Source organism: Mustela nivalis (genome assembly GCF_964662115.1).
Source record: "Mustela nivalis genome assembly, chromosome: 5".
Lineage (NCBI taxonomy): Eukaryota > Metazoa > Chordata > Mammalia > Carnivora > Mustelidae > Mustela > Mustela nivalis.
This window is the reverse complement of record NC_139024.1, coordinates 143,694,567-143,708,771: the sequence shown is the minus strand read 5'-3', so window position 1 is coordinate 143,708,771 and position 14,205 is coordinate 143,694,567. Positions and strand designations below refer to the sequence as shown.

General features: G+C 38.0%; 1 long non-coding RNA gene across 1 annotated transcript in view; it reads left to right on the top strand.

The window, feature by feature from the left end:
* LOC309864565 overlaps positions 1-14,205 on the top strand; it is a 52,521-nt gene that overhangs the window by 24,487 nt on the left and 13,829 nt on the right. The window contains exons 2-3 of the long non-coding RNA XR_014311612.1: positions 11,589-11,670; positions 11,773-11,888. This is a non-coding gene — a long non-coding RNA (uncharacterized lncRNA). The remainder of the gene's footprint in view (positions 1-11,588; positions 11,671-11,772; positions 11,889-14,205) is intronic.

Here is a 14,205-nt window from a genome sequence, read left to right as displayed (position 1 = left end):
CTCGCCTCAGAGAGTGAAAACACTCACGAAGGACCCCCTCAGAGAGAAGGGGGAAGGTCTGGGTGTTTCAACATTCGCTATATCCATGTCCTATGTGGATGGTATGTTGTCTGCATCTTGTAAACGATCCAGATGGTCTCCTTTGATGTCTGTCTGGCATGACGGGGAATTTAAAAGAGACAGAAATACTCCATATGTTGGGTCTGAACACACAGGTGTCTGAGACAAGGAGAAGGTCATGGTGTTAACCTCACCTCTTTTCCAGAGCTTGTTCTAGATATGAAACAGAAATATTGATGGAAGGAATGTCAAGGAACTTTGGCTGGGCAGGGAAGATGCAGAGGTCCCTGCAAGAGAGAGCAAAATGAAACTGTAAAATGAGGAGAAAACATGACATTTGCTTCACATTTTGGAGTATAGAACTCAGCAAGCAGAAGCTTGTCTTCTATTTCAGGACTTGCCTTGAAAAGTGGCACCTGCATGGCTCAGTGGGTTAAACCATTGCCTTTGGTACAGATTATGATCTCAGGGTCCTGGGATCGAGCACCTCATCAGGCTTGCTGCTCAGCGGGGAGCCTGCTTCCTCCTCTCTCTCTCTCTGCCGCCTCTCTGCCTACTTGAGATCTCTCTCTCTCTCTGTGTTAAAAAAATAAAAATAAAAAAGTGACAACTGAAAATGCGCAAACAGAAATCACCAATTATGACCATAAAGTGTCCTTTTCTTCACAAGACAGGGTCTGCACCAGGGTCACCCCACTGCTAAGGTAAATGCCTACGACCTGCGTTGCCAATCAGTGTGACCTTTTCAACATCTTGCCAGCACAGTGGCAGCCTATCTTCTCTCTTCTAGGCAACAGATCATCTCCAATTTCTTGCATTGTGGAAAGAACACCACTGAAGAGAGACGCTTTTAACAAAATTTTAAGTGCACAACATGCTGCTGTTAAGTAAGAATGTTGTACAACAGATTTCTAGAACTTAGTCATATTATATTAGTGAAACTTTGTACTCATTTGAACAGCAACTTCCCCTACCCCCACCATTTCCATCTCCTGCCAGGCCCTGGCAATCACCACGCTACTCTCTCTTGTTCTGATTCTAACCATTTTGGAGACTCATATAAAAGGAATCGTGTCTTCTTTGTCCTTCTGTGACAGGCTTGTTTCACTTAGCATAATGTCCTCCCAAGTTCACCCATGTAGTATGTGACAGAATTTTCTTCTTCTTCTTTTTTCTTTTTTTAAAGATTTTATTTATTTATTTGACAGAGAGAGAGGTCACAAATAGGCAGAGAGACAGACAGAGAGAGAGATGAGGAGAAGCAGGCTCCCTGCTGAGCAGAGAGCCCGATTCGGGACACGATCCCAGGCCCCTGGGATCATGACCTGAGCCGAAGGTAGAGGCTTAACCCACTGAGCCACCCAGGCGCCCCTCTTCTTCTTCTTTTTTTTTTAATGGCTGAATAATCTTCGTGTGTGTGTGTGTGTGTGTGTGTGTGTGTGTGTGTGTGTGTGTGTGAGAGAGACATTTTCTTTATTCATTCATCCATATGTGGACATTTAGGTTGTTTTTACAACTTGACTATTGTGAATAGCACAGTAATGAACACGGGAGTGAACGTATCTCTTTGGGATCCCTTGGAGATAAATACCCCAGACTGGGTTTCTTGGATCAGATGATAGTTCTATTTTTGTTTCTTTGAGGAGCCGCCATACTGTTTTCCAAAGTGGCTGCAGCAGTGTGCATTCCCACCAATGGTGCATGACGGTTAATTTCTCCACATCTTCACCAACACTTATCTTTCTTCCTCCTCACATCTTGCAATAGTCTTCAGTAGAAAACTGAGTTTCAAAACTCAACATTTTGTGCTAAAAATATAGAGACCACCAGGAAGATAAAATGGTGTGAGGAAAGGAGTCTGGAAATTAGAATTATGCACACACACAAAACCCCACAAAAACAAACAAACAAGAACAACAGGTTTGAATCTAAGCCCTGTCATTCAATAAGAGTGCAGTACTTGGCAAGTAGTGTCCTCACTGGTGATGTATTGGTTTTAAGAATTATAGGAAAAAATGTGTGCAAAAGGTCTTTAAAATTATAGGACACCACAAAGTGGAGGAATATATTAATAGAGATAAGAGTTGAGCATGCTAAAGTCAATTGTATTTGACTATGGGATAAATTCCTTTATTTTTTCCCACTTATGTTGAGTTTTGCCTGACACTGAAAAGGTGACTAGAGATGGGAGAGGTATTGAGATGAGAAGCTCATCTCAAAATTATAATTGTGCTTGTTAATCCAAAAGTGTATCCAAAATACAGGTGTAAATAGAGTACAGGATAATTAATTCAACGTAGCAAATATATATGGTGTACTGGGTGTTAAGAGTAAATAGATGTGTCCAGAGTATCTCTTCCTCCACGGGGATGAGAATTAGGAGAACAGGTATGCAAGGCAGAAGAAGAGGAGGCCAAAGGAGGGTCATGCACACATTCATGTTATTCAATATGTATTTATTAAGCATTGGTCTAGCTGCTATGCACACAAAGTTGAATCAGACATAGTTGCTGGCCTTAAGGAGCTTATGGTTTACTTAGAAGGCCTATGGTTTACTTAGGGGTGCAAATGTGCAAACAAAAGAAATCCAACAGGATGTCATGGGTATTATTACAGAGAACTAAGTAGATCATAAGTAGATCTTTATCCCACCCCTCTGACTCCGGGCATATATATCCAGCTGTCTACTTGAGATCTCCGCAGAGACGTCTAGTGTATAGCTTGAATTTAATACATACTCCTCATCTGCCTCTCCCTCCCACCCCACGAGGAGCTGCACCTGCTGCTGGACTCCACAGGGCAGGAAAGAGCAAACCCACCTTCTCAGCTGCTGAAGCAAAAACCTTGAAGTCATTCTTAACTCTCTTCTCTCTCTCTTTCTGTGTGTGTGTATGTGTGTGCCTCCTTCACATCTAATCCCTCAGTATATCTATTGGCTCTCCTTGCAGGCTATATCTTGAATTTAAGCATCTCTCATCACATCCACTGCCACTACCCTGGTTTATATCACCACCACCTTCTGGATCACTACAACAGCCTCCTATCTGACCTCTTTGACTCTGCCCTAGCTGAGTTACAGATTACTGCCAGCAGAATTTTCTTTTTGTTTTTGAAGAGAAAGAGAGTGGGGAGGGGCAGAGAGAGAGAGGGAGAGAGAGAATCTTAAGCAAGCTCCATGCTGAGCATGGAGCTTGAAGCAGGGCTTAATTGGGAGCTTGATCTCATGACCCTGAAATCATGTCCTGAGCAGAAATCAAGAGTTGGACGCTGAACCCCCTGCACCACCCAGGTGCCCACAGAATCATTTTAAAAAATGACTCTGTCAGATCACATTAATATTCCCATTTAAAACTCCCCAACATCTTCCCATCATTCCTTGAGAAAAATCGAATATTCTTCCAAGTTTTAGAGCTCTTTCATCTCATGTCCTGCAATTCTCTACCTCACTCATAGCTTTCTGCTCCACTGGCCACCTCGCTGATCCTTTGAAAGGTTAAGTGCATACTTGCCACTGGACTTTTGAGATCGTAGGGTTCTCTGCCTAGCACAGTGTTCTTTCAGTTACCCACAAGGCTTGCTGTCTTATTTCATTCTGGCCCTTGTTCAAATATCACCTTATCCATGAGACCTGCCCTGATGATCCTCTATAAAATAGCCTTCCTTATGGGAATTCCAAGCTTCTCAACTTACTTGATGTTATTCCTAGCCTGAATCACAAATGTATATACTATATATTTACCTGTTTTTATTTATCTTTATCTCTCTGCTAGATTACCGGCTCCAAGAGAATAGGGACCATATTTCATTCAGCACTATATCTCTGATGATAGATTAAGTATGTGGTATTAGGTGTTTATAAATATTTACTAAAGGAGTTAATGTAAAGTAAGAAAATAAATGTTACATGATTTTCAAGTAAGTCAAGAAAGTGTAAGTGACTTATTTTGTAGAGAAAGACAGTTATCATATGATCTTACTGATAAGAGGAATTTGAGAAACAAGACAAAGGATCATAAGGGAATGGAAGGAAAAATGAAAAGAGATAAAACTGGAGAGGGAGACAAACCACAAGAGATTCTTAATCTCAGGAAATAAACTGAGAGGGTTGCTAGAGGGAAGGGGGTTGGGAGGGGTGGGTGGCTGGGTGATGGACACTGGGGAGGGTATGTGTTGTGGTGAGTGCTATGTATTGTGTAATACTGATGAATCACAGACCTGTACCCCTGAAACAAATTATACATTATATGTTAATTTAAAAAAGAGGAAAGAAAAAAAGAAAGTGTACCTACAGAAGGTGATATTTGAGTCGTGTCTTAAAAAAATGATTTCATATTTCCCAGGTAGACAAGATCAAGAAGGGCCTGCCAAGCAGAATAATCAGTATGCACAAAGGCATGATGACACGAACAAGCCTAATCAGTTCTCAGAAAGTCAGACAATTCAGTATGTCCAAAGCAAACTGTGTGAGGCAAAGAAGAGAGAAATAGGGAGCTCTAGAGCTTGAAGAACCTCCATATCATTCTCAGGGCTTTGGACTGAGACTGTGAATGAGGAAGCAACATCAAAAGGTTTAAGCAGTAATGGGATGTGCTCGATTACGCATTTTTGAAAAGCAATAGCATGTAGGATGGATAGGTAGGCAGAGAACTCAAAAGGGAAGTTATACAAAACCAAAAGACAACTGACAGAATGGGAGAAGAGATTTGCAAATGACATATCAGATAAAGGGCTAGTATCCAAAATCTATAAAGAACTTATCAAACTCAACACCCAAAGAACAAATAATCCAATCAGGAAATGGGCAGACATTTTTGCAAAGAAAACATCCAGATGGCCAACAGACACATGAAAAAGTGCTCCACATCACTCAGCATCAGGCAGATACAAATCAAAACCACAATGAGATAACATCTCACATCAGTCAGAATTGCTAAAATTAACAAGTCAGGAAATGACAGATGCTGGTGAGGATGCAGAGAAAGGGGAATCCTCTTACACTGTTGGTGGGGATGCAGGCTGGTGTAACCACTCTGGAAAACAGCATGGAGGTTCCTCAAAAAGTTGAAAATGGAGCTACCCTATGACCCAGCAATTGCACTACTGGATATTTACCCTAAAGATACAAATAAAGTGATCTGAAGGGGCACATGCACCCAAATGTTTATAGAAGCAAAGTCCACAATAGCCAAACTATGGAAAGAACCTAAATGTCCATCAACAGATGAATGGATATACTATGCAGTCATCAAAAGAAATGAAATCTTGCCATTTGCGATGACGTGGATGGAACTTGAGGGTATTATGCTGGGTTGAATAAGTCAATCAGAGAAAGACAATTATCTTATGATCTCCCTGATATGAGGAAGTTAGATGCAACGTGGGAGGTTTGGGGTGTAGGAAAAGAATAAATGAAACAAGATGGGATTGGGAGGGAGACAAACTATAAGAGAATCTTAATCTCACAAAACAAACTGAGGGTCACCAAGGGGAGTGGGGGAGGGAGAGGGGAGTGGGGTTATGGACATTGGGGAAGCTATGTGCTATGGTGAGTGCTGCGAAGTGTGTAAACCTGGTGATTCACTGACCTGTACCCCTGGGGCTAATAATACATTATATGTTAATTTTTAAAAAGGGAATTTATATTAGAAGACTTGCAAGTATTGAGTTGTAAAGCTGTAGCAGTAGGCATGGTAAGTGTAAAAGATTATTTATTTATTTATTTATTTGAGACAGTGAGAGAGAGAGAGCATGTAAGCAAGCAGGGAGGAGGCCCAGAGAGGGAGATACCATAACTTCAGGACCATGACCTGAGCCTCAACCAAGAATTGGACGGTTAACCAACTGAGCCACTCAGATGCCCCTAAAAAAATGTTGAAGAAGAGTTGGTTGTGAATGAGCCATGAGGACTGAGGAGAAAAGAACACACCAGGATGTTATTTACATGGATATTTGTCTTGGATAACTGGGTAGGTGGTAATGTCATCTGTTAATATTAGGAATGCATGAATAAGAAGGGTTTTAAAGAGGAGATATAAAATGATAGTACATCAAGTGGAAAATATGGCACACCCAAATGAGTAATTAAGGGGAATTTAGTAGAGAGCCCATTACAAAGGTATGTGTAGGGTTTAGGGAAGTCAGCAAGGGGTAGTGCTATTCCCACTACTAAACCTGAAGGAGTCAAAGAAGGAGTAGTTACCAGAAGCCAGAAGGTCTCCATTAGGAACTAATCCTTAAATAGAATGATGTGACCCACCTCCAGGATGGTAACTAGAGAAATAAATACCCTGAATTCTCTCTCTGCTCTTGCCGTCTAGATCCCTGCTTGGGACTTCTTTTGGTCAAACCCAACAAGAAGGCAAGTGAAAATGCCCATTAATATAATCCATAAAAGTGGATTTTCTGGGGGCGCCTGGATGGCTCAGTGGGTTAAGCCTCTGCCTTCAGCCCAGGTCATGATCCCAGGGTCCTTGGATCGAGCCCCGCTTGGGGCTCTCTGCTCAGCAGGGAGCCTGCTTCCCCCTCTCTCTCTGCCTGCCTCTCTGCCTACTTGTGTGAGCTCTATCTGTCAAATAAATAAATAAAATCTTTATTTTTAAAAAAAGTGGATTTTTTGGACACGGAGTAAATTGGAGAAGGATGGAGAGTAGGTTCAATGGGCCAAAGAAAATATTCAGTCCACGTCTTTGCCCCTTGGCATCTGTTCTTATACTTTGGATGAAAACTATTATGATTCCCAACACAGGAGACACACAAAATCCGATCAAATGTTGTATCCTTTCAGGATAAACTCAGTCACACTGCCTTCAAAAACTTAAAACATTAGTCACTCTTAGTCCTCTCCATGTAAGGTATAAGATAGCAGGAGCAAAAAGAATCAACTAATACAAAGTGTAGTTCTACTTACTTAGATGGTCACAAGACTAAATGTATAATCAGACAAACCTTGTTTTACCACCCATCACAAATTTCCCTACACTCATCTTGGCCTGGCATGGTTCTCTATGAGGGTATAGCTGGACCTTCATTTCTATAGGCTATGAGTGTTTGGCCATCCTATGCTTATTGGGTTGTCATGGTTTTCCTTTTACCAGAGGTTTGGGCAAGAGAGCAGCACTCAGAGATGTCCCAGTGAATCCACCAAGTTCCAAGCTTAACCCTTCCTGCCCCCAGTGTTCATCAATGCAGGATGGTGGGAGAAAAAGGCAGACTGAGATCCACAAAGTGACTTGTCTTGACAACTTGATTATTGAAAGTCTCTGAAGTGGATACTGTCCGGACATTTATGTGGGACACAAATATTTACATACTGTATGCCCATTCCAAAAGCTCATCCACTTCCTAGTCCCACCCCCCACAGAATTTCCGGAATAAAATAGTCAATTTTACAAGTCCCTATCCAGCAGGTCAGCTCCTCGGCACCTTCCATGAATTAATGTAGATCCATAGAAAATCATCCCTCCTTCCACGCAAAGTGGGCAACTAAATATAGTGTACGAAGTTAGGACCTCTGGGGGACTGTCCCTACACCCCTACTATTCAAGGAGAGCCCCACATAAGACTATAAGGTAGATGCTGTGTGGATAACATCTGTAAACCAGGCTCACATTATCTCCTCCTTCATTGCCTGGTCATAAGAATCTTCCATGTGGCATGGGACTGGGTCAAGGCAGACCCTACTACTACGAAGTAGTAGGAACAGCTGCTATGTGAGTCTGTGTTGTTCTCTTATACACTGTACTTGTGTTTTCTGGACCTACTCAGGTCCAGTTTTGTGTATACCATCTTCTTTTTACAATGGGATGCTAGGATTCATAGTGGATCAGATAATACTCATTTCATTAAGAGAAGTTAGAATTGCAGAGTCATTTCACTTCCCATGATCAGGCATAATCTGGAGCTACTTTTTCTTTTCTTTTCTTTCTTTCTTTCTTTCTTTCTTTCTTTCTTTCTTTCTTTCTTTCTTTCTTTCTTTCTTTCTTTTTTTAAGATTTTATTTATTTATTTGTCAGAGAGAGTGAGCACAGGCAGACAGAGAGGCAGGCAGAGGCAGAGGGAGAAGCAGGCTCCCTGCTGAGCAAGGAGCCTGATGCAGGACTCGATTCCAGGACGCTGGAATCATGACCTGAGCTGAAGGCAGCCACTCAGCCAACTGAGCCACCCAGGCATCCCTGGAGCTACTTTTCAAATGGAGAATTATTGGCAGAAGAGAACATGCCCATACTCTAAAACTTACACCTTGTTCTCTGAATGCTCTCTCAAGGTTTTCCGGTGACTTCTAAGAACCAGTTTCTAATACAGTTGGTTGTGGTGCAGCCTATGACCCAATGGCCAGAACAGCTTGCCATGTGGCATGAACCTGCTTCAGAGGCTTCTCTTCTGATCCATTCAAAACTAATATCCTTGTGGGTTAGCTGATAAATGGATTGGAGCAGCATGTTTAAATATGGTATATTCTGCCTTTATAATTCAAAGAGAACTGTCCATCTTGTGCTTTTTTTCTTTGGTGAGTAGTGTAAAGGGATATCCCAAGTGTCCCCAAAACTAGACCCCTGGAGACTTCACCAATACATTCAAGGCCCTGAAATGTTGCGGTTATCTTCTCTCACCTTTGGGCATGTTTGTGTTTATGAATTCATCTAGAGCTCCAGAAGAAATCATTTGTATTCACATGGAAGAAACAAGGAGTATACTGCAGTTTAACTGTTTTGCTTTGGGCAGTGTCAATTCTGTTATTTGTCATAATATCGTCCAGAAGGAACCTGATACCTGGTAGGCCTCCAAACATCATGCTGGCACAGATATTTGGTGTCGTTATGCCTATTGGACCTGGCTGGCAGGGAACAGTAAGAGCCCTAGGTGACTTCATTTAAAATAATGTTCTGGATAAAATACATGACCTTTGTCAGATGTATGTATTGTGAATATTTTCTTCTTGGATGCTGCCTTGGTATTCACTTTCTTAGTGTTTCTTGTGCTGAACAGAGTTTACATTTTGATAAAACCCTATTTATCTTTTTTTCTGTTTCAGTTAAGATATTCTTTGCATTCTAAGAAAGCTTTCCTTACTCTTCCTTTTCTTTTTCTTTTCTTTCTTTCTTTTTTTTTTTTTTAACTCCCTGGAATACTATGTGAAAAATAGTATTATTTCATCCTTAATATTTTGAGAAATTCAAAGACGAAGCCATCTGGGCCTGGGTTTTCTTGTGAGATGGTTTTTAATAAAGAATTCAATCTTTCCAATAGGTATGTAACATTCATATTTTCTCTTTGTTCTTATATAAGTTTTATTTTTTGAGGATTTTTATATATTTCATTTAAATTAACACATTATTTTAGTAAAATTGTATATAACATTTTCTTATTTTTTGGCTGTCTCTAGATCTAAAGTAGTGTTTCTTTCTCATCACTGACAGTAGCAATTTGTGTTTTCTTTTACTTGATCATTTTTATTATGGGTTTGTTAATTCTAGAGTATTTTTGGTTTTTCTCAAAGAACCAATTTTGGCTTTGTTGATTTTCTCGGTTGTTTGTTTCTTTCCTGTTTTATTCTTATTCATTAGTATCTCTTTTATTTATTTTCCTCAAATTCCCTAATCTTTGATTTGCTATTCTTTTTATAGTTTCTTGAGATAGAAACTTAAATTTTCATGTTTTCCCCTCATATATGTCCTTCAGGGAGTTCTTTTCCTCCACTAACTGCTTTAGCTGGATTTCTGTAAGTTTGCTGTGTTGTGTCTTTATTACTATTCATTTAACATGTTTTATAATTTCATTTAGATCTTTTCTCTAACTCATGAATAATTTCAAAACATATGTTTAATTTCCATGCATTTAGATTTTTCTATTTATCCTTTTGTTATTGACGTCTGGTTTAATTCCATTATAGTGAAGAAACAAACTGAATGGTTTCAATCTTTCGAAATTTGTTGATGCTTTCTTTATAACCCAGCATATGGTCAGTTTCAGAAAATGTACTTGTGCCCTTAAAAGTGTTAATCACTTTTCAATGCAATATTCTCTATTGTCAATTAAATCAGTTTAGTTAATATTCTTATCCACATAATCTATATCTTTACTGATTTTTTTGTTTTTTCTATTGTGTACTAAAAGAGGATCTTTAGTATCCCACTATGATTTTAGATTTGTGTTTTTCACTTTTGCTTTATGTATTTTGAAGAATGTTTTTATACTGATGTATCAATGTGTTGTGATTTCTTCCTGATTGATTTGGCACTATCATGGTGAAGTGTCCCTCTATCTTTAGTAATGTTTTTTTATCTTAAAATATAACATCTGATATTAGTACAGATTTACCAACTTTCTTTTGATTGATGCTTATATTGTGTATCTTTTTCTATTCTTTTACTTCAAACTTAGGCTCTTCTGAGTATCATATTTTTTTTTTGAGTCTAACAAAAATATTCTTTTACTAGGAACTTTTTGTTCATTTATATTTTATGTAATCGTGGATACATTACAGTATGTATTGGCTACCTTTTGTTTTCCATTTGGCTTATTTATATTTCTATTTTGTTCTTCTTTTCTTACTTTCTTTTGAGGTAGTCAGTTTTTTTATTACTTAATTTTTCCTTCTATTAACTTGTTAGTTTTAAATTACCTTATTATTCTGTTAGTGATTATAATAGGCATTCTCAGCTTATTATAGTACTAATATAAATTACTACTTCTACTACTTTCCTGACATTGGTAGGAGTCTTTATGTTCCGTTTACTTCCAATCACTGTTGTGTTACCATTGCCATGCATTTCGAGTTCTGCATATAATTTGTTTCACTAGACATTAAGATTATTCTTTTATATGGTTAGCATTTGTTTATATTTTTCCCATTATACTATTCTTTATTTCCTCCAATATTTCTATGTTTCCATCTGGAATCACTTTTTTAATCTGAAGGATTTGGTTATATGTTCTTTAGTTTTTCCTTTAGTATAGTCTGTTTTAAACTAATTCTCTAACTCTGCCTTTGAAAACATATGTATTCCACCTTAATTTTTGAGGATGTTCTTACTGGATATAAATGATATGTTTTTACTGGATATGAATTAGTTCTTAATTTTTTTCAGTCCTTAAAAAGTATTATTTACTTACCTCTGGCTTTAATCACTACTGTTGAGATAGAGCTCTCAGTGTTACTGTTGTTCCTGTAAAGGTAATGTGCTTATTTTTCCTCTGGATATTTTTAAGACTTTGATTTTAAGCAATCTGACTACAATTTGCCTTGTTGAGGTTCTCTTTATGTTTATCCTGTTTTTCAGTTTTAAAATATCCACTTAATTTCTTTTTTGTAGATTTGATTTATCTATTAAAATTATCCACACTTTGATCTACTTTGTTCTTCCTGCTCTGTTTTCTTTAGCATAGTAATCACAGTTTTACTAAAGCCTTCATCTGCTAACTCCAATACATTGATCATCTGTGGGTCTATAGCTATTATATTATTTTTCTGTTGTTTATCAGCCAGTTTTATTTCTTTGCATGACTAATAACTTTTAATTTTTCTCCAGATATTGTGTACTAAAGGACCATTCTACAAGATGTTTTCTTACAACAGAGGATATTCCTTTTCTTCTCTGCTGGGCAAACAAGGTGAGGTTCTGAACAACTCGGTTCAATCAGAAATTGAGCTGGGGCCCTGTTGGGTTGAAATGTAGTGAGAATTATCTCTCTCTGGTTTAATTCTGCCCTTAGGGCATGGATATCTGATCTTCTGACTGAAAGCCTGAAGAGTCTCCATCTCCTCAGTACTGAAAGATCAAGGGATCGAATAGGCAGCTTCATATCCATGTGTATTCACACTCTGGAAGGTATCTTGAGGGGGAGAGTGGCTATGTATCGAAGTCAATGTTATCCTAGAATTTTTTTTTGGTTCCCAAGCACACAAGTCTGAGAGAGGTTTTATTCTGCCTTTTAGAATCTTCCATCTTAGATCCCCTGTCTTCCACATAACACCAGAACCAAGGAAAATTTCTATGGGAATCTGATGGTGCATTTAGGTCCCTGTGAGTTTTCATCCTGTCACACCAACTCTTCATGACTGCTGCAGCTTTGCTGGTTTTCATTCCACTAGAGTCTCTTTGCTTGGGTAAACCCAATGCCGAAGCTACGCTCATAGTTAACAAATGCCCCTAAGGTTTAAAAAAAAAAAAAAAAAAGATGTCTGAATGATATCAATGTTCCTCAGAAACATTTTGTCTTTACTAAAAATTAGTATATCCAGTCCTTCTAGTTTCTGCAGTATCCTGGCATCTTTAAAAATACAATGTGTTGGGGCGCCTGGGTGGCTCAGTGGGTTAAGCTGCTGCCTTCGGCTCAGGTCATGATCTCAGAGTCCTGGGATCGAGTCCCGCATCGGGCTCTCTGCTCAGCAGGGAGCCTGCTCCCTCCTCTCTCTCTCTCTCTGCCTGCCTCTCTGCCTGCTTGTGATCTTGTCTGTCAAATAAATAAATAAAATCTTAAAAAAAAAAAATACAATGTGTTTGTAATTGATCCAGATTTTCTTGCAGTGGAAAGATTAGCCTATATGCAAACTGAATGCAGAAGTCTTGCTTATTTAATTTTATATGTCTCTTCATGGTTTAGTTTGGAATCTCTAACAGGAAACTTTGTCACTACTATTATTTCTGATTCATTATTTGTCATACATTTTCAATAGGCATTTAACCAGAACATCTGAATATTGCAATCAAAATTCAATGTATAGTTATTAAATCATTATGGAACTGTTGCATCAATAGACAAATCAGTGGATCATAATGGAAAGTACAGAAACAAACCCAAAGAGACATCCATGTTTAGTATGTGATAAAACTAACCTTTTGTGTTTGTGAGGAAAAAAATATTAAGCAATGTTGTTTTGACAACTAAAAATATATTTAGGGGAAAAAATAAAGCTTTATCCAAGTCTTTTACCATATATCGAAATAAATTTCAGACTGATCACAGATTTAAGCATAAAAATTTTTATAATAAAATGGTAAAATATTAAAAGAAAATTGGGAGTTTAAAAAAATATAATCCTTTAGGGAAGACCTAAGTGTAAGTCAAAAGCCATATTGAATTCAAACCCTTAAAGGAAAATATTAACAAATCAGAAAATTTTTATATGGTAAAACCATAAGAACCCAAGTCTCATAATGAATAATAAGTTAAGAAAAAGCATTCATAGCTCACATGAGGCAAAGGGCTAATTCTCCTAATATATAAACTCCTATAAATCAGTATTACCAAGATCAACAACCAAATGGAAAAAAAGACAAAAGATATAAATAGTCACTGTAGATTCTTAGATGTATGAAAAGATGCTTATCTTCACTTGCAATAAAAAGAATGCAAATATAAATTTCATTGACATACAATTTTCAACTCTCAGGTCCACAAGGATCAAGCAGTTTACTTGCATACAGTCTGGTGAAGATGTCAAAAATAAGCACTTTTATTGTTTTGGCCAGTGCAAACTGGTACAATTTCTAGGGAAAGCAATTACCAAAATCATTTTCTCATTTAACCAATATTTATTATTATGAAACTATGTTATTGGGACTACGGATATTCCGAAAGACCTCATGGATTAAATCAGAAATCAATAATGACATGAGCATCTATAATAAAAGGTAATAATAATAAAACGTTAAAAGGTAAAAATATTAAAAAGTAAAAGGTAAGAATAATAAAATTAATTTAAAGAGAGGGCCATAATTGGATATCATGACAGCATCAGGAAAAATATTCCAGAAGAAATGACATTTAAGTTGAATTCTGAAAAGACGGAATTAGTTAAATATACAGATCACTTTCCTACCCTTCTCTTTCTTGCTGTGTATAGGAAGGACTCAGACTCTTCTTTTATAGCTTCAATGTAAATTCAGCCAATGAGAAGCACTGTGGGATTCTGGATGATGTGAGGAGAAAAAAGGCTGGGTATTTGTCCCTTCTTCCTTTTTCTTTCATTAGGGTCTCAAGCAATGGCTGCATCTTCTCAATGGCTCCAGTTCTCATAAGATACCCTCTCTCTCCATGGCTCCAGCTTCTACTCTGAGTTTAGTGTCTATCTGACCTTGGGATCAAATAACACCATTCTCTCTCTTTATCCCTCCAGGCCAAAGAATGGTAACTATTTCCTGT